Below are 23,004 nucleotides of genomic sequence, written 5' to 3'. Positions count from 1 at the left end.
ACCCAGGCTTCCCTACCAATGTAGCAATGTTATTATCACACAAAATGAATGAGAAACAGGGCCTTCCTTATGTCATTCATAAGGTCAAATTATGTCAATCATATGTCAATCATATATCATTATGTCAGTCATAAGGTCATATGTCAAAGGAACAGTTTACTAGGAAGATATACTTGGACTTGTATCCCCTACCAACATTGTTTCAAAATATACAGAAAGTACACAGAATTATGAGAAGAAATGGAAATGTGTAAAATTTTAGTGAGCGATTTTGCTACAGCTTTCTAGAACATAAGAGCTCTTGTAGACAAAAAAAATTAGTAAAGACACAGAAAGTTTGAATGTCATCTTTATCAGCCTTGGTAGGATGAATACATAGAGAATACTAACCTTGAATTTGTCATTTAAATACATATTTTTCATGCATATGGGGAACATTTACAAAAATTGATCACTTACTGGCCCAAAGCTAGTCTCAACAAACATTAAAGAATGACTATCATATATAGACTATATTCCCAAACCACAATACAAGGAAATGACAACAATAAGGAGAGGTTAGCCAACAAAGGAGAAAAGCTTATTCTCAGGATTTCCAGCCGCACTCTCAACATCATGACATTGAGCACGGGAGCCAGGCAGATAGTTATCACTGTGGGCAGTTATGCTCTGTAATTTGGGGCAAACCATCCCTCCCCAGCCCAGTGTGTAGGTCCAAGGACAGAGAGTGCTTCGCCAGCAAAGTCAGCAGGCACGGTAACTGGTGTGTGAGTCCTTGAGGCTGACTCCCCAGTGGCAGCAGCTGAGTCAAGGGACAAACTAGAGACGACCCCTCGGGACTCTTCTCTTTTCCCTTCTCTCTGGTTCCCCACTGACTCCAGATTCAAGTGCAGGTGAAAAATCCACCTTCAGGCTGGAGACAGCCTCTGCTCTGAGTGCTATGGGGCAGCTCTCTTTTCACCTCTGCTTGTCTGGGGTTTGGACCCTGCCATGGCTTGAGAGTGGGGTGGGTGTTGCTAAGTGAGCATCTCACTCCATATGTTGGCTTTAGGGTAGCTTTGGTTGGGGCCAATGCCAGACCCCTAGACAGGAGAAGAGGCAGGATGTCATATGGAAAACTGTCTGCAAGCCAAGCAGCCTGAGTTCTGGTCTCCGCTCTCTCACGAAGCAGTTTCACGACCTTGAGCAAGTCACTACTGCCTTGCGCCCCAGCAAGTAACCTTCCTAGACATTCTGGTAAACCACAGGTAACTTAGGAATCTGGGAGTCCTTATCCAGGACTCTTGGTTGTGAGTGACAGAAACCCATCTCAGACTGGCTCAGGCAAAAGGAGAATTAGTTGGCTGATGAAACTGGAAAGCTCAAGGGTGCCACTGGCCTCAGATATGGCCGGATCCAGAGCTTCAAACAAGATCATTAGGACTCTGCCTTTCTCCTCACCGCTTAGCAGCTTAGCATTGCTGTCCTCTGAGCTGCCTTCGTCTCAGGCACTTGCTCCACTTGATCCCACCTGAGGATCAGGCTTCCACCCAGTCAGCTTCAGAGCCCTCCGTGGGAAGGTAATGTCTCTTTTCTGGCTGTTTGCACACAAACCCCAGGACTGGATCTCATTGGTCTGACTTAGGTCATGTGCCTGTCTCTGAACCCGTCACTGTGGTCAGGCGTTTGGATGCTCTGATCGCTCAGGGCTTGGTCAGGGGCTCACCGCTGGAGCTGAGGGAGGTGATTTGCCAAGACCTCCCGGGTACCCGAGAAGCAGCGGGCAGCTCAGAGGCAGTTGGGTTGTGATACTCTCCTCCGTTCCACGCCGTGGTTACTAGGCATCTGGCCTGGGATACAGAGATGAGTTTACATCTTAATTTGCTCACAGTCTGGGGAGGGCAGATAAGTACACAGTGAACCGTAATACCAGCTGGACCCTCTCTAAGGCTGCCATGGCAGCCAACACCAAGTGCTCCAGAGCCCAACGGAAGCAGGAATTAATTGTGCCTGGGGGCTCAAGAGGGCTTCTCAGAGGAGGTGATATCTATCCGTCCTGCATCTCTCTCTTTACTTTCTGCCTGCACTCAAAGGCGGTTGGGACCTGCAGTGACAACGGGGCTGACCCAGTGCAGGACCCGAGCCTCTATTCCACCTGGCGGAAAAGGCTGAGAATCGGCTACAGCAGTGCAAATCTGATTATCAGGAACTGAGTGGCTCCCGAGGAGTCCTGGACCTTGGTTGCACACGTCTGAATATGGAAATTCAATAACCATACTGAATCTAACCCTACATCTCTGTCTGTACCGCCGCAGAGAGAAAATTAGTCTCAGTGTTTGCAGTTTTACAGACATTAGGGAACTGGTACGAAAACACTGGTCCCTGAACTCGTGGGTCTCAGGTGACAGTGGTCGGGTTGTTGGTACGATCCTAGCACATGAGAGATGGGTGGCCTGAGAGGTGATCCGGGCCAGGGGATTCTTCATGTGGAATTTGTTAGGGCTCCTAAATTGGAGACAAAATTGTGCTTTTGTGTGTGCCTGTGTGTGTGTGTGTGTGTGTGTGTGTGTGTGTGTGTGCGCGCACATGTGCAGGTGTATGCTCTAAGGAGAGGTTCATTGCTTTGGTCAGATTCATGGAGGGATCTGTGTGCACCAAAATACTGAGAGCCCTGAAATGGGGCCAAACCCCTCGTTTGGTGGTGGAAGAAAATGAAGCCCTGAGGAGAAAATATTCCTGAGAGAGCCCCTCAGGTCAGTGTGTGAGCAGGTGCTGAACCTCAGCTGTCCAGCTTCTGGGCCATGAGGTCTTCCTCTAAACCAGGGGCTTCCTGAGCCTGACTGGGCATCAGAACCTTCTGGAGAACCCAGTTTCCTGGGTCGGCACCAGACCCACTGAGTAGAGTAGGGTGAGCCTTAGGAACCTGTGTGGTTAGCAGGCTCCCTAGCCTGGTCTAATGCAGGCCACTGAGATGTGGTGCTGGGACAGAGGTCTGGGACCAGAGCTTGAGAACATGGCCTGAATGAGTGGAGGGTCAAAAGGCCATCTTTGATGGGGGTGGGTGGCTAGGTGGGCATGTGAAAGGTTTCTAAGACCACCCTAAGGCCTGGTGATTCACTAGAAAGACTCCTAGAATTCAGCATATAGTCATACTCATGGCTGAGATTTACTATAGCAACAGGATACAAAGAAAACCAGCAAAGGAAAAGGCACATGGGACAAAGACCAGAGGAAACCAGGCACAAGTTCCCAAGGTCCTGACCCAGGGAGTGACACAGGGCCCCAGCATCAGATTGTGACAGCAGGTGTGAGTGTTGTCTCTCACGGAAGCTGTTTGAGCCCAGGAGTCCGGGGTTTTATTAGGGGTCAGTTACATAGGTACCCTCTGCCTAGTGTTACCAAAATTTCAGACATGCAGGAGGAAAGCAGGTGTCAGCACAAACCATATTGCTTGGACAGACATTTCTGGTATTCCCTAATTGATAAGCCGAGAACCCTACCATTCTGAGGTCCTGAGGGTTAGGACTTCGACATATGAATTTTGTGGGCAGGGGATACAATTCAGCTTACAACAGTAGACAATTCCCCAAAGATAGACCAGGGGCTTGGAAGCTGGGCATCCCCTCCTGAAGGACAAAACTGAGATTTTAATGTCTGGCAGCTTCTGTGGTCATGGTCATTGTGTTCTGAGGTCTCCCCCTGGTAATGTGAATGTGTTCTCCCCCTATCCCTCCTAGCCTCTCTAGAAGCAGCCCTGGTTTACAGAAGGAGAAAATGCCAACTGGTTTTTATGCCATAAAAACACATCCACCATCCAAATACAGCCAGTCAGGAGAGTCTGACCTGTGTGGCCGACCTCTGGAGCCGGGCTGTGGTCTCAGCCATGTAGAGACTGCGGGAGAAGTCAGTGTAGCTCTGACCACCAGGCTCACTGGCTGGCTCGCTCTACCTGCTCCAGGTGCCGTTGGCTCTGACTTGAAGGTAGAAGAAGCCGGAGGCAACTTTCCCAGCCAGCACACAGCGTCATTTCTGTTTCTTGAAGAAGGCACCCTGGTTCCATAAATAAAGATCCTTGGGGTGAGTTGACAGCTGCAGAGGCATTTTGGGAGCAGTAACTGAGCTGCCACATTGCTGGAGCATGGCCAGGGACCTGCTGAAGAGAGAGAAGCCATCAGGGTGGGCACAGGCCTTCCCCCTACACCTCCCAGACCTTGACTCTGCTGCTCGAGGTACCCCAAGGCCTGCTGTGATGAGAGACAGACAGAGAGAGAGAGAGAGAAAGAAAGAAAGAGAGAAAGAAAGAAAGAAAGAGAGAGAGAAAGAAAGAAAGAAAGAAAGAAAAGAGAGAGAGAAAGAAAGAAAAGAGAGAGAAAGGAGAGAGAGAGAGTGAGTCACTTCCTGCATAGAGGCAGAGCAGGGCAGGCAGAGTGCTCACGGGGCACCCTAGGTGGGTGGTGTCTAGGGAGAGCCATGTGACTTTCTGGCCCTTCATTTCCTCATCTGCAAAATGGGAGCAATGTTCCCTGCTCAGTCTCCCTCACAGCACTGGGTAAGGATGGAATAAAGAAGGTAAAGCAGCATTCTCAGGGACCCTCAGTTCACAGAATGCCAGTTTACAGTGTAACAGGGTTGCACTGCCTTTTAGGATCTATGGCCGGGAGGCCCGGATTTCAGCCTGTGACTGCCCCCAGATGGGCTAACCATGTGGGACCCTGCCCACTGACAGCTCTCAAACCCTCGGGCAGCTCATATTCAGAGGGCAAGTCTGGTGTTTGGGCAGATGGGGCTGGTGTTGGTCCTGCTCACATTTCCCCCCCACCACAAGCAGAAGGTTGCTTTCAGAACTTACCTGATTTGTACCCTTAAAATGGTAAAAAAAAAAAAAAAATGCACCTTTTGGTTTTGAAGGGCAGAGGCTGCTGCTTTCAGCTGGGGGCCTGCACCGTATGAGAACTTCACAGGAACTGTGAGGATTTGCTTAGAGTCAGCAGGGCGGAGAAGGGGGGAGCGGTTCAGCCTCGGATTCCTGATTTCAGCTCAGATCATGATCGATCTTGTGGTTGGTGAGACCGAGCCCCTCATTGGTTCTTCGCTGACAGTGCGGAGCTTGCTTGGGATTCTTCCTCTCCCTCTCCCTCTGCACCCCCCCCCCCAAGTAAATAAACTGCTTAAAAAAGCAGTTTTAGGTTCACAACAAAACTGAGAGGAAGGGGCCGAGTGTTCCCATATGCCCCTGCCCCACACACGCACAGCCTCCTTATCAACATCCCACCAGAGTGTACGTTTGTTACAACATTACCACCCAGAGTCTATAGTTTATCACACTGTTCCCCCTTGGTGTTGTACATTCTATGACTTTGCCAATGGATATGACGTGTATCCATAATACAGTATCATGCCCACCCCCACCCTCAGCTGGGTTTATATACTTGCCCACACTTGTGTCTGTGAACCGTGTAACCAAAGAGCCTCTTGGCAGCTGGGATCTAACGAGTGCAGTGAGGTGGCAGGAGGGGTCAGCAGGGGCCCCCTGGGCACCAGGTTTGGCGTTGGGCTTTGCTGGCCACTGAGAGACCTGAGACATGTCACTATACTCTCACTGAACCTCAGCTGCACTGTCAATGACACGGGGGGGGGGGGAGGGGGGGTAGAAACTCTAGACCAGGTGAGGTTAAGGCGAGGAGATGAAGGCATTCTGTGAACTGAGGGGCGTTGTGGGTGGTGCAGTGGTACCTCAGCCTTTCCTCCTGGTTGCTGACCTCTCCAGGAAATTCTGATCCTCTGTCACCTCCCTGCCAGAGATGAAGGGAGGAACAGGGACAGTGGGGAAACAAATGGCCAATTAACGCCAGCCAGAGCTGCGGGTCAGGGCTGGACACACTGTCCGAAGGGTGCCCCCTGGTGTCCGTCACCCGGATGATCAGGCCTCGGTTGGCAGTGACACAGCGATGGGTTCCCCCTTCCCTGAGTTTCTAACCTTCTCGTTTCCTGCTGCAGTCCCGAACTGAAATGTAAAGTAGAACTTCATATGCTGAGCCAGTTCCGCTGGGCAGTCCTTCTGCTTACCCTGTGTGTGAGGAGAGAACATGCACGGGAGTAAATGGGCAATTAATACCCACTGCTTGTTCTGAAGTGCAGGGAGCTTAGTTTCTATGTCCTGCTCAGGCAATCTTTGCCTGCCCCCCCCAAGGTCACAAAGATATTCTAGTTACTTTCTAGAAGCTTTTTTTTTTTTTTTTTTTTTTTTAACTTTCTGTGGTCTTTACTTTAAAAAACAACTAAAATTTGCTTAAAGAACAGAGAGATTGGTTGCTGTGGAGTGGAATTCAGTTTTGGGCAAAAATAGGTCAATACACCTAAGCTTTGGTTTCCTCAACGGGGAAATAACTGTGCCAGGATTGTTGTGACGTTAAATGAGATAACAAAGTGCTCAGAGCAGGGGAAGGTTTGCAGCAAGTGAATTCAGTGTAGGCCTATCACTGTTGTTGTTTTTAAAGCTGTAGCCGGGGCACAGGGGTGCAAGAGAAGTTAGCTTCAGGGACCCCAAACAGACCAGGTGCAGCCACTCGCCACTGACAAAATCCGAAGGCAGAGAAATGAGCGGTGGTGGAACAAGAAAGGAATTTATTTCAGTGAGGGCAACACTGGGAAGACAGCACACCAATATCTCAAGGACTGTCTCCAAAGTGCCGGGATTCCTGCCAGGTTTATATAAGGAAAATGTGGGGCAAAGGCGGGTGAGTCTGTGCAGGTGGGCAGTGAAGGGCAGATTGGTCATTGTCTTGGGGTCAATCATGGGTGGGCCTTGCTGGCTTGGGCTGGTCCCCCTGCTTCTTGAGGGGGTAGTTTCGGTTGCCTCAGGGGCTGCTTTGCCCTTGGGACCTTCCACCTGAGCCCAGAGAGAAGTTGGAAAGAAGAACCCAACTGGAAAGTTTGAGGCCATAATGGAGCCAGCTGCGATCCTCTTTCGTGGCTGTCCAGTATTGTATTTGACAGTGATGGGCATGGAGGTAGTTTCTGTTTTTCCATTCTTACAATCCATGCTGCACTGAATATGCTTGCAAACACAGGCATTTGCGAGTATTTCTGCAGGACTGGTTGTATGTATTATTCTTTTGTAATGTTTGTTTATTTTTGAGACGGAGGGAGTGCATGCAAGTGGGGGAGGGGCAGAGAGAGAGAGGAAGACGGAGGACGGGAAGCAGGCTCTGCACCGACAGCAGAGTCCGATGTGGGGTTCGAACTCATGAACCGTGAGATCATGACCTGAGCCAAAGCTGGACACTTAACCGATTGAGCCGCCCAGTCGTCCCTGTATGTATTTCTTTTAAGATTTTTAAAAGTAAGTAATCTCCACATCCAATGCAGGGTTCAAATTTACAACCGTGAGATTAAGTGTCTCATGCTCTACCAACTGAGCCAGCCAGGCGCCCCTGGTTGTATCTATTCTTGATGATTCCATGTGCCTCCTTCAAATGTCCCCACCAACTGAGCCGGAGGAAAAGACCGTGAAGGTTCCCCCAGGTTCCCAGCCTGGCCTAGGGGAAGGGTGGGCCAGGAGCGACAGCTGAGAGGCTGCTGGAGGAAGGCCAGGAGAAGACAGATCTCTAAGATTTGCCCTCTGAAGAGGGAGAGCGGCCAGGATGCAGGTGTGGAAGGGGAGCGTTTGCTACAAACGGTGAGAAAATAGCTTGTGGGAGCCTTTGTTCCTTCAGAAGAGTGATTGCCTTTGATGGGCTGTTAATAGGAGTCATTACGTGGTTATTAACAAGGGAATGCAGTCAGCCCAGCTCTGAATAGCTAAATTCAACGGTCTTCTGGTTTAACCGTTATCTTTCCCTCTGCAAATACGGAGTGCAGGCACTGTCCCTGGAGCCCCCTAAAATTAGGGGTTTTGACATTTTAGCTCAGCAGGATGGACGATGCTTGCGGGTGCCAGTGAACAGCTGGGGTAGCTAATGGGAGGGCCGAGGTGGAGAAAGAAATGGAAGTCAGAGCTGAGAAGGGAGGTGGGGGTGGGCATCAAGAGAGGCAGTGATGGAGAGACACAGGAAGAAAGAGGGCAGGGAGAGAGCCAGAGAGAAGCAGGGACAGCGATAGGGAGCAAAAAGAGAGGAAGAGATGGGGAGGACAAATTTCTAAGAGCCTAGATTCTGGCCCAGGGCCAAAGACATCAGCATCACCTGCAAACAAATGCAGATTCCCAGGCCATCTAGCCCTGCTGATTTAATTTCTGCATTTAACAAGATCCTGTGGTGATCACTCTTGCGTGTTCAAGTTTGGGAAGCCCTGGTTTGGAGCTTCACCAGGGTAAGGGACCCAAATTGGTCCACAGGCCTGGGGCTAGAGGGCCATGCATGAGCCGAGGCTCCGCGCAGAGGCAAGCTGGGTTTGATCTTGAGAAGAGTGCTCAGGAGAGGAAGAAAAGCAGAAGAGGGGGTTGGAGAGTTCGGGGTTGGGGGTGACTTTGGGGCAGGTGGTCAGAGATGTTGCTAAGTTGACATTTGCAGAAAGAGCTGGATGGAGAAAAAGCCCATGCGACTCCTGTAGGCTGGGTTCTGTTCTGCGTTCTTCACTGTATTAGGTCATTTAACCCTCGCCCCTTGAGAGGGAGGGTCAGACCTCCTACCCCATCAGGTGTTCACAGCTCACGCTGAATTCAAAGCCAGGAGGAATTGGAGCAGTTCTGACCCCATTACCCACCCGGCACAAGCCCAAGTCACTGGCTAGGGAGAGCCATATCTGCTTCCTCCTGCTTCTCCCCCTCAATGTTTCCCAGCCATCACCTGTGTCACCAGGGGCTGTCTGATGTCCATTTATGGAAACTCTGGAGTTCTTTCCAAAGCCAGAGACCCTTATACTTCACCCAAGAGAGTGGCTAAAAATGCATTTGGGTGGTGGTTGGTGGGGGGATGCCAATGAGGGACTGTGTGGGGACAGCTGTAGGCCTCCTGCACACCCCCCTTTCACGGGCCTTAGGATGGTGACCTGCTCAAGGTCCTGTAGCCAGAGCCTAAGCTGTCCAGGATGCTGGCCTGTCAGAGCCCAGAGAGAGCACGGCAGTCTTCTGCCTGGGGATTTGTGATGTGGGGTCACAGGAGTGGCTGAATGAGAGCAAAAGTGGGTGCGGCTGTGGACTCCGGACTGGGAGACCAGGATATTAGTCCAGCCAGTGGTACTGGGCAAGTCCCTTTACCCATCTGGGCCTCACTTTCCTTATCTGTAAAATGGAGATAATAAAAATAGTACTAACCTGTAGGGTTGTTGACAGTGTAAGTGTCATCAGTGGTCAGCAATAGTAACACATTTTGTCTGTATCGTTTTGCTCTTATTGTCGCCGTGACTTCCTCCATTTCTGGCTCCGCAGTTCAGCTGGGAGGAGCCTTTCCTGCCTGCAGACAGGAGTCAGGCTGCCTGAGGAGCGCCAGTGGTAAGGGGACACGTGGGTCACCCACAGGCCAGGGTGAGCCTGGGTGAGGGTTAGGGCTCCACCTCAGGCTGAGAAAGGAGTTCGGACAGGAGAACGAGGTCTCTCTCTGGGGAGGCAGTGCCTGCTGCGCCAGAACCTGAGGAGTTTGCAGCCACCTGCAGGGACAGGAGCAGGTCTCCGTGTTCCAGGAGCAGCCGCCTGGCCAGTGTTTCCATCAGCTGCCCCAGGGTGTTTGCAAATAGATGGCAGGTGTGGGGGTGTTTCATGAATTGTCTTGTCAAGCCCCAAAGGGCTCTCCCTTCACACCTTCCATCCAGGGCCACGTCAGTGTGTGTAGACAGGAGCCGGCACTGACCAGGGGCTCAGTCCAAAACAGTTTTAAATACATTCAGGGTGTATTTCTCAGACCTACGGTGGACCTGGGGATGGTCAGAGCCTCTGCCCCTTGCCAGCATTTTCTCGTTTTCTTGGGCCTCCTGGGTCCAGCTGGCTCGGGCAAAGTCCAGACTGCTTGGTGCATTGCCCACGGCCCTCCAGGTGTTCGAGACCTCCATGCTCTGGCCCGAGGGCCCTCCCTTCCCTCACCTCACCTCAGCAGCTGGAGACCAGGGCATGCCTTGCTCCGTCTGCACACATTTGAGTCAGCTGATCTCCCTGCCCAGCCAGCCATGCCCACCCCCTTTCCCTCCTGACTCCTACAGCGAGTCTGCAGTGGGGCCCATGACTCTCAGGGAAATTGTCCCACCCCCTCCCTGACTTAGCAGGCACTTTCCACCTGCTTACCGACCTCCTCCTCCAGGCTTGTTCAGCGTCTCGTTTCCAGACCATCCGCTGACTCAGTGAGTGAAGGAATGCCCCTCCTTCTCCCAAAAGAGTTCCCTAGGTTTGCTTTCTAGAATGAAGGCTTTCTCGTTACAGTCTCTGCCCCTGCTTTCCACCAAAATGTCAAGGAGTTCCCACTTTTCCAGACAGATAGGGAGGAGAAAGGAAACTAAATTTATCTGGTGTCTGTTTTGCATGAATAGCATGGAGCCAGGCTTTATCAGACCGAGTGTATCTAAATGAGAAAGATATGGCTGAAATGCTATTTTTCTCCTCTTGTCCTTTTCCTTTCTCTCCTCCTCCTCCTCCTCCCGGGGCTGCTCCACTCCAGACCATGTGAATCATCAGAATCTCAGGGGGATGGGACCAGGCTTGACTGCTTTTTCCTTTTCCCCTTCCTTCCTTCCTTCCTCCCTCCCTCCCTCCCTCCCTCCCTCCCTCCCTCCTTCCCTCCTTCCTTCCTTCCTTCCTTCCTTCCTTCCTTCCTTCCTTCCTTCCTTCCTTCCTTCCTTCCTTCCTTGTGTCCCAGGTAATTCTAATGTGTAGCCTGGAATAAGAACTGCTTCAGGGTAATTGTTGTCATTATGACCAGAAATCCCAGAGGCCATAGATGTGGAAGGGGAGCTGCTGTGATAACACTGGGATGTGGCTTGTCTCTCTTTCCTTGTTCCTATTGTCCTTTACATTGGTTCCTATTTCAAGCCCTAACCTCAGAGTCACAAGATGGCTGCAGCAGCTCCAGGCTTCACATCCTCTTACCTTCAAGCCCTGTGGGAAGAATGTCCAGCTGATGACTGCATCTCATTGGTGCTTGCTCTCCGTATCTCCCACTGGCTTGGTTCTGCTTGTTTTCATTTCTATGTGTAAGCTTTCTCCAGCAGGTGGATGGGTGCAGTTTCAATTTAGGGTGGGTGGGCAGTTATAATGGGGGAGGTGTGAGGTGCTGTGGGAGTAGAGTGAGGTTGTTGGCTGAGAGAGGTTTGGAAACAGCTAAGAGGAGGCCTGGAGGAAAGAGTGTTCCCAGCAGAGGAACCAGAGTGTACAAAAGCCAGAGGAGAACCTGGGAGGATTCAGAGCCACTTAGATCCTGTGGTCAGCCTGATGGGGAGGTGTGATATTGTAGTTAATAATAAGAAATCTGTCCTTGGTCTTTATCCTATTCATTGCACCTTCTAAAAACCCTTGGAATTTCCTAAGTGGTAAGAGGATAAAGGTGTCTTTTGTTATTTATAACAAGCCCCTTTCAACCACACCTGAGTTTATGTTACTGAGGGGCCTTTTGGAAAGCCCCTACAGCTGGGGGCTGGTTGCCAGGAGATTAGAGGTTTGGAACTTCCCCACCCCACCTTAGGGGAGGAGAGAGAGGCTGGAGATTGAATGGGTCACCAATGGCCAGTGATTTAGTCAATCTTGCCTGTCTGATGAAGCCTCCATAAAAAGCCTTCATCAAGAAGGAGGGTGCTCTCAGAACTTTCAGATTAGTGAACAAAAACACATCCATGTGCTAAAATGGGGGCTCCATCCGGACAGAGGCTTCTATGCTGGGGACAGACCTCGCCATATGTATCTCTTTGTCTGGCTGTTCATTTGTATCCTTCAGTATACTTTGTGACAAACCGGTTATCTAGGAAGTAAACGGGTTTCCTGGGTTCTGAGTCACTCTAGTTGGGAACTTGTAATTTATAGCCTATAGGTCAGAAGAACAGGTAACAACTTTTGGATTTAGGATGGGGTCTGAAGCATGGTGGGCTGTTTTGTGGGGTTGAACTTGTGTCAGAGAATTGCTTGGAGGTATGGGAACCACCCCCACAGCCCCCTCCCCCCCCCCCCCATATTTAGTGATCAGAAGTGTTAGAAGTATTGAGTTGAGAATAGACTGAACACAGGTGTGTTTCCTATCCTGGAGGCAATGTACACACAGCTTAACAAGGTATATGGTTAAAAATTAAAAATTAAATAGTGCCCTCTGAGGCTTATAATGTAAAAACTGCAAAACCCTATCCCTGCCCCCCATCTTGCTGCTCAGTGGTAATTTTTTCGGCTTTTCTAGAGATGTCTTCTGGTTTCAGCATCTGTATTATAGTGTTTATGCTGCACTTTCTTGATGCTTCTATTTTAGACACTGATGACTTCCTCCTCTGGAAGATGGAGATTTAACCTATTTCAACCTCCTCTGTCCCCAGCCCCCAGATGTCCATGCCTTAATCTCCCAAACCTGTGAATGTGTTACCTTATATGGCAAAAGAGATTTTTGCCCATGTGATTCAGGTTAAGAACCTTAACATGGGGAGATTATCCTGGGGTATCTGGGTGGGCTCAACCTAATCACCTGAGTCCTTAAAATTGAAAGGCAGCAGAGTGGGTCACAAATACTACAAAGGAAGGAAAGGCCAGAGAGTCAAAGCCTCTGTTGCTGGCTTTGAAGATACAGGAAGGGGGCCCAGATTCAGGGAACTGTGGGCAGCCTCCAGAAGCCAGAACAGACCTCAGCTGACAGCCAGCAAGGAAATGGGGACTTAAGCCCTACCCATGGCAAAGAACTGAATTCCACCAACAACCTGAATGAAACAGGAAACGGACTCTCTCCTAGAGCCTCCAGAAAGGATGCAGCCCTGCGCACATGTTGATTTTTTTATCCTAGTAAGACCTATTTCAGACTTTTGACATCCAGAATGGTAAGAAAATAAGTGGGTAGTTTTTAAATGACTTTATTGACTTAAACTACCAATTTGTTACAACAGCAATAAGAAACTAAAAGATGTTCCACCCTAACACGCATACTTAACTTCCTCTACCCCCTCTTCTGAACGCATTTATAAATTTATATGAGATAACAGTGTTTTCATTTATAAGGTTAAATATTGTTCCCATGTAATGAACCGTGGTTATTTGTTTCTTCTACATTTTATTTACTTGGAATGAATAATTGCCTTTTTTTGATTTACTTTTTTGTGTACTTATGGATTCAGCCCTAAATATTTGGTCATGGTTTATTCATCACGTGCTTAGTTGCAAAAATAATGCACTCTAGCTAGAAGAGGAGATCGTTACAGGATGTTGACCAGCTGCAGGATTTCCATCCAGGTTAAGGGAGAGTTGGGTTTGGAGACCTCACGGCCAGGGTCCGTTATCAGACCGCAGGGGCTGGATGTCAGGAATGCCTATCTTTCCCTGCTCTTGTTCCTGAAAATTAGGTCCCTCCCCGCACCCCCAATCTTCCCCCAGTGATTTTCACTGACACCTGCTTCTTTGATTTCTCTTGAAATGAAATCTCACGTGGATCCCCAGTTGGTGGGGCTAAGATCACGTGTTCACACCTAGCTACAAGGGAGCTTGGGAAAGCTCCCCTCTCCTCTGGGTCAGTTGCTGTCCAGATCTGCTTGACAGCAGTCATTCTGGGAGCTTCCTTCACATCTTTCTAGGTATTTTCCTTTTTTTCCTCTCTGCTGGACTCCTTGCTTCCTGGGTTCCATGTCTTCCTCTTCCTCATTTCGGTGGAACATCTCCAGTAACAAGAGGGAGAACATTTTTGATTCTTGCAAGTCTGGGAATGTCTATTCTGTTAGTGAATTGACAGAAACAAAATTCTAGATTGAAGATAACTTTTCAGAGTTTTGAGTTCCGTTGTTTTCTAGCCTCTAATGGAGAGAAATTCCATACCATTATAATTTTTGATCTTCTGCATGTAGACCTTTTTCCTCTTTCTCTCTGGAAGCCTGTGGAATCTTCTCCCGGTGTGAAATTTAAATTTCACCTTGTCTTTAATGTAGATTTGTTTTCTCCATTATGCTGGTACTTAGAAAGCCTTTTTAATCTGGAAGCTCAGGGCATTCATCTTGGATTATCTTTATTTTTTAAAAAATGTTTATTTCTTTAGAGAGTGAGTGAGGGTGAGTATGAGCAGGGGTGGGCAGAGAAAGAGAATCCTAAGCGGACTCCTCAGTGTTAGCACAGAGCCTGACTTTGGGACTCGATACCATGAGTCATTAGATCATGACCTGAGCTGAAATCAAGAGTGGTATGCTCAGCCACCTGAGCCACCCAGGAGCCCTTGAATTTTTTTTTTTTTTTCTCTCTCTCTTTCTGGGATACCTATGATTTTGATGCTGAATCTCTTGAAGTTTTCCTCTACCTTTCTATTTTTATTTCTTCTATCTCTCTGCTTTTGGGGAGGTTTTTTTCATCTTCAACTTCCAGACCTTTGAGACTTTTATTTCTACTGTCCTAAGATTATGGTTCTAAGTATTCTTTTAAAAATGATAGTGTCCTGTTCAGATATCATGGATTTAATGTTTTGCATCTTTGAGCATCTAAGCCCTGAGAAATTAATGATTCTCTCCTTCCCCCAAAAGATTTTCTCTTCTTTCCCCCCCACTCCAGGGTAACCTTTTAATTAATTATTTATTTATTAAAAAAATTTTTTTTAACGTTTTTATTTATTTTTGAGACAGGGAGAGACAGAGCATGAACAGGTCAGAGAGAGCGAGACACAGAATCCGAAGCAGGCTCCAGGCTCTGAGCTGTCAGCACAGAGCCCGACGCGGGGCTCGAACCCACAGACCGCGAGATCATGACCTGAGCCGAAGTCGGACGCTCTACAGACTGAGCCACCCAGGCGCCCCAATTTTTTATTTTTTTAAAATAGATTATTTTTAATTTTTTAAAAATTGTTTAATTTACATCCAAGATAGTTAGCATATGGTGCAACAGTGATTTCAGGAGTGGATTCCTTAATGCCCCTTGCCCATTTAGCCCATCCCCCCTCCCACAGCCCCTCTGGCAACCCTCTGTTCTCTATATTTAAGAGTCTTTTATGTTTTATCCCCTTGCCTGTTTTTATATTATTTTTGCTTCCCTTCCCTTATGTTCATCTGTTTTGTATCTTAAATTACTTATATGAGTGAAGTCATATGATATTTGTTTTTCTCTGACTAATTTCACTAACTCCAGTTCCATCCACATAGTTGCAAATGGCAAGATTTTCTCTTCTGCACAGTTTGTTTCCTCCTAATTGTTTTATATACAATTGACCCTTGAGCAATTAGGGGTTCGGGTTCCAACACTGTACAGTTGAAAATCCGCGTGTAACTTTTAACTCCTCCCAAACTGACCTAATAGCCTGTCGACCAGAAGCCTTCCCAGTAACAGGTGATTAACACAGCCTTTGTATATGTATTATATACTGTATTCTTACAAAAAGTAAGGTAAAGAAAATGTTCTTAATTACAAGAGAAACTACATCTACGGTATTATATTAAAAAAAAAAAATCTGCAGGGGCACCTGGGTGGCTCAGTCAGTTAAGCATCTGACTTTGGCTCAGGTCATGATCTCACAGTTCGTGGGTTCGAGTCCTGCATCAGGCTCTGTGCTGACAGCTCAGAGCCTGAAGCCTGCTTCAGATTCTGTTTCTCCCTCTCTCTCTGCCCCTCCCCGGCTTCACTCTGTCTGTCTGTCTCTATCTCTCTCTCTCTCAAAAATAAATGTTAAAAAATAATTTAAAAAAATCTGCATGTTAGTGGACCCACAGAATTCAAACCCATGTATGTTTAAAGGTCCACTGTACTTGATTGTTTTGGTCTGTCTTGTTAGAGATTTTCCTCAGCTATCTGGTGACCCTGGTCTGACCAGTCATATTACTTAAAGGTAGACATTAGTAAGTGGGTTAGATACTATGATTACACGAGTGGGTGGGCTTGTCCACCACAAGCTTCACTGAAAGGCTGTGTTTTTCAACTTCTGCCCGTGACAATCACCTGGGGAGTTTTTACAACTGTGATGCCTGACCCCTCCCTGACTAATTAAATCAGAATCTCTGGAAGGCTGGGCTCTGGGATTGGTTTGTTTTTTAAAACTCCCCAGGGAGGTCTAATTGCAGGTGAAGTGGAGAATCCTGCTGCAGGGTGATGCAGTTCAGCTGTCTTGGAATGGCAATAGTAGCGGAAACGTAAGTAGATTCCCTACCCCGCTAATCCTATGTGTCAGATGCAGTATACTGTTTTCCCTGCTCTGAAATAGAAACTACAGGCAATAAGAGAGTCAGTGTAGGAAATTGTGTTTTCTCTGACAGAAGTTAATTCTAAATTAAGTATTCCTGTAAGAGAAGCAAGGCGCACCTTTTTACCCATCTATCATTTGTCCTTGGAGGACACAAAACAAGTATGTCAGCACCCAGGGCTCTTTTCCGTTGAGAATTCCACCCACGAAGAATTTTCCAGCCTTCTGCATTTTTGTTAGCCTTCTGAGATCTGAGTGGAGGAAGAAGACTGCGTTTCTCCATATGCAATATATAAGCTTTGATTTAATTTTCTGGTTTGGTACAGGCCCTCCCTCCCCCTGCTTCCTTGATATCCCCCAGCATAGTGGTCCTGTTTACGGTCCCCGGTGACTCAATCTCCAGTCTTCTCTGGGGGCAGAAGGGACGTTTGCCCAATTGCACGAGTGGGAAAAGTAATCAGGGTCTAACTGCTGGGTGGGCAGGCTTTCAGCTGATCTTCCGGGTTTCAGCCCCCCTCTCACCCCTTCTGCCAGGGGCATAAATAAATTTGAGACTGCTTTCTCTATTCTACTCTTGTCAGTTACAATTTATCCGTCTGCTTTCCAGGTTCCAACATGCTGTTTCTGCCGTTTCTCCTTCTGTTTGTCCTTGTGTGTTGGTTCCTTTAAAGAATCCCTTTACTAATGTTTTAATGGGATTCGGGGAGGAATCCCAGGTGAATGTGCTCAATCTATTGTCTTTCATCAGATGTTTTCACCATTGCCATAGTAAGAATGTATTGTATTGCTTTGTGTGGACATGTGAGTTATCTTAACTTTAGGGAATGGCTACTTTAACAGTTCACGTGTAATTTATTTTCTGTGAGGCATCGAATTCAGCGCAAACAAAATGGCCTTTTGGAACTTTCCAGGGTGATGATGGGGCGGTGTGTGTGGAAAGGCTCTGTGTTGAACATTTTTTTTTTTTGAAAAAATTTGGGTCCCATTTTGCACAGAAATATCATGGAATATATCACAAATGCTGCTGAGTGGCATACTTCTGGCTTCATGTGGGTTTCCATTCACAATGGCTGCTGGAATGCGTTCTAGAAGATTTTCCCAGAGAGCTAGAGTGGTACATTTAATTTTGTTCAGACACCAACATTTCTCCCTTTGTTGCCCACCAACAGGATTTGCAACGTTGAGCTATGCACTGTGGACTGAGAAATGTATTTGAAATAAAAACTCAGAGTTCCTGGGTATTGGATTTCCAGGGAGGCGTCTTGAAATAGTAGGGATCCACGTGGTTCTATTTTTGACTGAGTAGTTCAGGCAGGCGTTGGAGGGATGAGGGGTCCATGGGAGAGATTGTTGTGTCCCCGGGGCTCCTGCTGCCAGTTGGGGAGGAGGCGGGCACAGCTGTGGCCAGGTTGAGCACCAGGTTACTTGGGGGAAGACCCCAGGCAGCAGGTGGGGAAGGAGGTGTCCAGAATGCCAGACTCTTGGCTCCACGCTTGTTGCCAACTCTGGTGAACTTTTGATGAATTATTTCAGTGTCTTATCCAGAGCAGGTGTGGAGGAGTAGGAAAAGGCCATATTATAAGGCAGGAACCCAGATCTTGCTCGTTAGAGAGCCCCCGGCACCCCCCCCCCCCAACTAACCCTATAGAGGTTTGCAGACTTTATACAGTGCCAGGGAGCAAAAATTACAGGCTTTGTGGGCTGTGCAGTCTCTGTTGGACACACATGTTTGTTTGTTACAACCTTTTAAAAGCATAAAAGTGCGCTTAGCTTGCTGGCATACAAGGAGGCTAAGGGCAGGATTTGGTTGGAAGGTTGTACTTTGCCAAACCCCGCGTCCTATCGTTCTGTTTCCCTCATAAAACCTCCCACAATCTGAATTATTTTATTTTCTGTTTCCTCTGTGAACTTTGCAAGGGCAAGAGCCTGGGCTGCTCTATGTCCTGCTCTGTCCTTAAGGTGTAGGGCAGTGCCTGGCACAGAGGGGCACTCCAATATGGGCCAAATGATTGAATGCGTTATTAATTCTAATTTCATCTCTGGTAACTCATCTGTGAAACAAGGGACATGACCTGGGTGGTCTCCGAGTGACCTTCCAGAGCTTGAGCTCTGAGATTCTAGTTCGAGGAGCGGTGTGGGACTCAGGCTCGTATCACAGCTGTGTGTGGATTCTCCAGAGATCCCAGCCTGCATCTGAGTGCAGCGTGGGGGTGAAGCCCTGGGGGTGGGGAGGGGCCTGGCTCTGCCTCTCACCTGCATCCTTCTGCAGAGTCACACCCATCCTGCCTGAGCTCGAAGAGAGAGTTTTCTTTAAAAACAAATCAGACCAGGGGCGTCTGTGTGGCTCAGTCAGTTTAGCGTCTGGCTCTTGATTTCGGCCCAGGTCATGATTTCATGGTTTGTGAGTTCTAGTCTCATTTGGAGCTCTGCATTGACACTTGCAGAACCTGCTTGGGATTCTCTCTCTCTCCTGCTCTCTTCCTCTCCCCTGTTCACACTCTCAAATTAATTAAAACTTAAAAATAAACAACAAATAAAAACAAATCAGATCCTATCGATCCTCTATTGATAGTTTGGGGCTTCAGTTCCTGTCCAAACAGGTATGATGGTCAAACTGTTGAACAGCTGGTATGAGCACAGGTACCCATCAGGACAGGTGCTGGCCACAAACAGCTAGAACTGCTGGGGGTGGTGCCTACGGCTGTTCTCTCTGCCTACTTCTCCACGCGTTCCCCGGGCTGTTCACCTGGGCATGAGCATTCCATGCCTCCCTCCTTTGTTCCTGCTGTTTCTTCCACCCGGAATGGCCTCCCCCAAGCTGCTTTTCTCTTGCCTAGCAAACTCCTATGCATCCTTTAAGAACCAACTTGGCCATCAGTGTCTCTGCCCCCCGGACACTCTTAATTGTTCCCTTCCCTGCCTTCCCGTAGTACTTTTAACTTCTCTGGGTCATCCCACTTCTATGGTATTATTGTCATTGCCTTAGCTTTGTCTCCCCTCTGGACTCGATCCTCAATGCCTGGCTCCTAAAAACCTTAATGAATGTTTACAGAAAGGGATTTAAATCGGAAGAATGAGACTCCCACGGCAGATTTCAGGGACGACGAGTCTGGCATCAATATGACATTTCCTCTCCTGGGTTTGATACTTGGCATCATCACAGCTGTAAGTGGGCATTTGTGTGAGGCTCTTGCATGTTGAGAGAACTGGATGGCAGCCCTGGGCAGCTGGGCCTGCAAGAACTGGCACCTGTACTAATGGTGCCCCAGGGCACTGGGACCACCTGCGGGGGGTGGGCAGGAGGGGCCACAACCCGGGAGTTATCTCACTTGTGGGGCCCTGCTTTGTCTCCCTTTTCCCCTGGAGGGATCACTGCGTTGCCTTTGAGGTCCCTTCCAGAAGTAAAGCGTGATTCCACGAAAGAAGTGTTGGCTTATCAAATCGGATTCTTTATCTGCTGATCAAATACTACCCAGTCTTTAAACACCTCCTCTGGGATGTCTCTCGGGCATCAAAGTGGCATCCTCCTGCAGGACCTCTGTGCTCCTCAGCACATGTGCACGTGACACCATTGTAATTCTGGAACCCCAAGGCTGTTAGAACCCCCACCCCGCCAAGTGCCAGGCACCGTGCCAAGAGTACAACTGACATTTCTTACTGCTCAGCCTTTCCAACACTTGTGCCCATTTCTCAGGCTCAGAGAGGCGGAGGGAATGGCTGAGGGTGTGCGCTCCAGCCCCTCCCTGAAGTCACCTACACACCGTCCCTGCACACCGGTGACTTCCTGCGTCTCTTTCCGAGGCTGCTCTCTGGCTGGGGCGTGTGCTGGCCCGCGTGCACAGCTAGTATGAAGTGCTGGGGAACCGACACCGTGGAGCCTTCCCCAGATCTCCAGCCACTGGGGGGGGAGGGGGATGGTAGATGGATGCCTGGCTTCTGCGCTCTCAGTGGGACAGCTCTGGGAGCTCCCTGTGGGTTGAGCCCCCGCAGTCAGCACTTCCTGACGTACCTCTTGTTGGCCTTCCTCCCTTCCCTGCCCTACCTCCCTGCTGCAGGAGCCATGTCCCAGACAAACTACCTGTACCCACACCCTTCGTCATGGTCTGCTTTTGGGGACCCCCACAAAGTGCTAAGTAGTAAAACCAAGATTTGGCCAGCTCAGGCTGACTCTGAATCTCCTCCTCATATTGGTGGTTTTGGGTCTGTGGAAACTTGAAGGTCAAGGCCAGAATCTAGGTCTGGTTTGTTTATGGCCCAGATGTGGGATTTCAGTGTGGCCTGGATAGCCTTTCAACAGACATTTGCCCACTAGATGTATTTCCTTCCACTCCAGACCTTGAGGAGAGCCCTGCCTCTCGCCTGGGGGCAGGTTGTTGGCTGTAGGATGTTGGGGAGGCAAATTTGGGAGGTGCCACCCCTGTGGTCACTCATGCTTCTTTCTCTTTGCCGAGCTTATCCCGGCCCCGCCTGGCATCCTAGCTACTACTTTCAGGCTCCGTGAACTTGACAGGAAAAAGGAGGTTTTCTCCTAAAGGTGTGACCAGCGAAACCGGATAACTGTCTGCAGGCACCGTGCGGATGTGAATGGTGTGCATACTCTGGTCACTACCCTGGAGGTCCAAAATTGGCTCGGGAAACCGGATAAGCCTCCAAAGAACAATCGCGTCTATAGCAGCTCAAAAGAGGAGACTGGAGTAGTCCAGGGAGAATTTCTGGAGAGGGTAGAAAGGTCACTTAGGCCTTGGCAGGGAATAGAGGGGGCCCCCAAGGGGGTCCCCGAGGTCCCTGTACTTAGGGACTACTCACAGAGGGGAGTATGGGGAAGAAAGAAATCCCCTTGGGATGGGGTGCTCACCACTCCTGGCTAGAAGGTCAAGGCCAGCTAGTGGTATCAGAGCCTGGAGTGGAGCAGCCCACCTCGTCTGGAGCTGTTGGCCTGAGGGTGGGGGGTTGTGCACTGCTCTTCTGTAGCTGAGGACTTCATTCTCTGACTACCCGTCCTGCCACCCTCTGGCTCTTGCTGGGACCTCCACGCGATGAGCCCAGCCGGAAGTCGAGGCACGCAGGGCAGGACGGGGAGGCCAGGAAGACATCCACCTAGTAGGGTTTCTGTGGATCCTTGCCCATGGTTGCATCTGAGTAATGTCTAGCACACAGAGGCCTGTTTTCACAATCCTACTGCTCCTGTTCAATCAGAAAATGCACCAGTCCCAGAACTCCGTGTGTGGCTTGCTTTCCGACTGGATGCCTCCCTTTCTCTAAATGTAAAACATTTGAACAGTCCCGCATTTGGAGCGATTGCTCCTTCTGTTCCTTTGCTTGTACTTCCCTGACCTTGAAAGAGCCATTTTCCAGGACTGTTGCTAATGGACCTTCACATGATGACGATGAAATATCCTGGCGCTCGGAGAAAAGAGAGGAGAAGCCCTCTTGAGTGATTCTTCACATTATCCAATGTCTTATGAAATGGCCCAGGTGACGGATTCCCTCAGCCGTACTCCTGTGGCACCTTGGCCCCATTTGTTTGGCCCCCACCTGATGCTGGGAATGATGCTGTTTTAAAATACCCTTTTTGCAAAGCCCACCTCAAGTAATGTCATGGCCAACGGCTGACCCCCGGGGAGGCTTCACCAACCCACTGTGTGGGGAGGATCCTGTGAGTAGATGCATTGGAAATGTTCAGTGAGTTTTCTGAGACCTGAAAGATGCCTTTAACTAGGAAGCTGGATCTTTGAGCTCCTGTGCTTGTCATTTCCCTTCACTTCTAGCATGTAGCCAACTTGGAGCTTGCTGCCTGTCCAGAAGTCCTGATGTTCAGATCCCCAGCTGTACCTGCTTACTCCCTCCTGGTTAGAGGGTGGAAATGAATCCTTGCAGGACCAGCCTCTCAAACCTGGACTGGGAATGAGTGACTGCTTGGTTGGAGGCCTTGGCTGTTGTCTAAGCACTGTCTAGCAGCTGCAGGAGGATTCCTTGGGGTGAGCCACTGTGGGGCGCCAGTGGGGCTTTGAACCGCCTCTGAGCCACGTCTCCAGAGGGTGTGAGTGCAGGATGCAGCGTTCTTGTGGGGTTTGAGATCCACGCTTAGGTAGAAGGACAGGCTGTGATGCCAGGAGCCTCGTCCCAGGGATGCAGCGTTCCCCATCTGCTGATAGAAGACCTTGGTTCCCTCCAGCTTTGGCCTCTAACTTCCTGGGGACCCTAGACAAGTATCCTTTGTCCTTCATGTTTCTCATTAGCAAAGTGAGGTCCCGACTGGACCTGACAGCACAGCTGGGCTGTCACCAGGGTCCCTTTGCTCGTGACCCAGCCCCAGACCAGTAACCGTGGCTCAGAGTACCAGAGGATGCCTCTACCATGAGCCCAGTACTCCTGCAGTGTGGTTTTGATGAGCTCCTCACTCACCGGGCAGGGACCCGAGGAGGAACTTTGACCTTGCTTAAGGTCCACTCATTGGAAGGGTGGGGACCGAGGTCAGCACTTCTGACGGTAAACCTCACACTTCTTCTTTAGACTCCTGCCTGAGCTCATCCCCTTCTGGGGTACCAAAGTGTACATTCTCACCCATGTACTGGGTGCTGTAACCCATCACAAATGTAGTGGCTTAAAACCACATAGATTTACTTTCTTGTGGTTTTGTGGGTCAGTGTTTGGCACAAGTGTCACTGGGCTAAAATCAAAGTGTGGGCACTGCTGTGTTCCTTCTGGAGGCTCTGGGGATGATCTGTTTCCTGGTCCAGCTTCTAAAGGGTGCCTGCATTATTTGATTTGTGGCCCT

General features: G+C 49.2%; 1 long non-coding RNA gene across 1 annotated transcript; it reads right to left on the bottom strand.

Moving 5' to 3' along the window:
- Nucleotides 1-335: 335 nt before the first annotated feature.
- On the bottom strand, nucleotides 336-10,202 carry LOC128312645 (uncharacterized). The gene is made up of 3 exons (XR_008292189.1): nucleotides 9,233-10,202; nucleotides 3,823-4,132; nucleotides 336-1,829 (listed from the first exon to the last, which is right to left on the bottom strand). It is a non-coding gene; the product is annotated as an uncharacterized LOC128312645 (long non-coding RNA).
- Nucleotides 10,203-23,004: the final 12,802 nt, after the last annotated feature.

The sequence above is a fragment of the Acinonyx jubatus genome, chromosome D2 (assembly GCF_027475565.1).
Source record: "Acinonyx jubatus isolate Ajub_Pintada_27869175 chromosome D2, VMU_Ajub_asm_v1.0, whole genome shotgun sequence".
NCBI classification, from domain to species: Eukaryota; Metazoa; Chordata; class Mammalia; order Carnivora; family Felidae; genus Acinonyx; species Acinonyx jubatus.
This window is presented reverse-complemented; position numbering and strand designations above follow the sequence as displayed.